General features: G+C 43.0%; 1 pseudogene; it reads left to right on the top strand.

The window, feature by feature from the left end:
• Positions 1 to 244: 244 nt before the first annotated feature.
• Positions 245 to 1,777, top strand: LOC747180 (RNA-binding motif protein, X chromosome-like; annotated as a pseudogene).
• Positions 1,778 to 2,019: the final 242 nt, after the last annotated feature.

Here is a 2,019-nt window from a genome sequence, read left to right as displayed (position 1 = left end):
CAGCAATTTCTTTTCTAGGGATTTATCCTAAGGAAATAATGTGAGAAATGTGTGAAGGTGTATATATGTCTGTACCAGAATGTCCATTGAAATGTGAATTGAGGTTGCACAGTAGTGCTAGCAGCTTCGCGGTTTGGTCCTCGGACCCGGCAGCCACCACTGGTGCTGAGCTGCTAGGAAGCCCCTATCGGCGAGCTCTTTGGAGCTTGAACCCATTGTCACTCCTCCGACTCACCGGAAAAAACAAAAAATGGTTGAAGCAGATCGCCCAGGAAAGTTTTTCATTGGTGGGCTTAATACGGAAACAAATAAGAAAGCTCTTGAAGCAGTATTTGGCAAATATGGACAAATAGTGGAAGTACACTTGATGAAAGACTGTGAAACCAACAAATCAAGAGGATTTGCTTTTATCACCTTTGAAAGCCCAGCAGACGCTAAGGATGCAGCCAGAGACATGAATGGAAAGTCATTAGATGGAAAAGCCATCAAGGTGGAACAAGCCACCAAACCGTCATTTGACAGTGGTAGACGTGGACCGCCTCCACCTCCAAGAAGTAGAGGCCCTCCAAGAGTTCTTAGAGGTGGAAGAGGAGGAAGTGGAGGAACCAGGGGACCTCCCTCACGGGGAGGACACATGGATGACTGGTGGATATTCCATGAATTTTAACATGAGTTCTTCCAGGGGACCACTCCCAGTAAAAAGAGGACCACCACCAAGAAGTGGGGGTCTTCCTCCTAAGAGATCTGCACCTTCAGGACCAGTTCACAGTAGCAGTGGAATGGGAGGAAGAGCTCCTGTATCACGTGGAAGAGATAGTTACCGAGGTCCACCTCAAAGGGAACCGCTGCCCTCTTGTAGAGAGCTCCACCTACACGAGGGCGCCCCCATCTTATGGTGGAAGCAGTCGCTATGATGATTACAGCAGCTCACGTGACGGATATGGTGGAAGTCGAGACAGTTACTCAAGCAGTCGAAGTGGTCTCTACTCAAGTGGTCGTGATCAGGTTGGCAGACAAGAAAGAGGGCTTCCCCCTTCTATGGAAAGGGGGTACCCTCCTCCACGTGATTCCTACAGCAGTTCAAGCCGTGGAACACCAAGAGGTGGTGGCCGTGGAGGAAGCCGATCTGATAGAGGGGGAGGCAGAAGCAGATACTAGAAACAAACAAAACTTTGTACCAAAATCCCAGTTCAAAGAAACAAAAAGTGGAAACTATTCTATCATAACTACCCAAGAACTACTAAAAGGAAAAATTGTGTTACCTTTTTTAAAATTCCCCGTTAAGTTCCCCTCCATAATTTTTATGTTCTTGTGAGGAAAAAAAGTAAAACATGTTTAATTTTATTTGATTTTTGCATTGCTTTTCAACAAGCAAATGTTAAATGTGTTAAGACTTATACTAGTGTTGTAACTTTCCAAGTAAAAGTATCCCTAAAGGCCACTTCCTATCTGATTTTTCCCAGTAAATGAGGCAGGCAATTCTAAGATCTTCCACAAAACATCTAGCCATCTAAAATGGAGAGATGAATCATTCTACCTACACAAACAAGCTAGCTATTAGAGGGTGGTTGGGATATGCTACTCATAAGATTTCAGGGTGTCTTCCAACTGAAATCTCAATGTTCTTAGTATGAAAAACCTGAAATCACATGCCTATTCACCCAGTAAACCCAAAAAAGCAAATGGATAATGCTGGCCATTCTGCCTTTCTGACATTTCCTTGGGAATCTGCAAGAACCTCCCCTTTCCCCTCCCCCAATAAGACCATTTAAGTGTGTGTTAAACAACTAAGAATACTAAATAAAATGTTTGGCCAAAACCAACAAAAACAAAAAAAAAAAAGAAAAAAATGTGAATTGTGACAGCAAAAAGTTGCGATAAGAAAACTCAAATGCACATCAGTAAGGAATTTGAGTTAAAATTAGATTTTTACCTCTGGGATACAGCAAAGGCAATACTAAGAGGAAAGTTCATAGCCCTAAATGCCTACATCAAAAAATCTGAAAGAGCACAAAGAGG

This window comes from Pan troglodytes, chromosome X (assembly GCF_028858775.2).
Source record: "Pan troglodytes isolate AG18354 chromosome X, NHGRI_mPanTro3-v2.0_pri, whole genome shotgun sequence".
NCBI classification, from domain to species: Eukaryota; Metazoa; Chordata; class Mammalia; order Primates; family Hominidae; genus Pan; species Pan troglodytes.
This window is presented reverse-complemented; position numbering and strand designations above follow the sequence as displayed.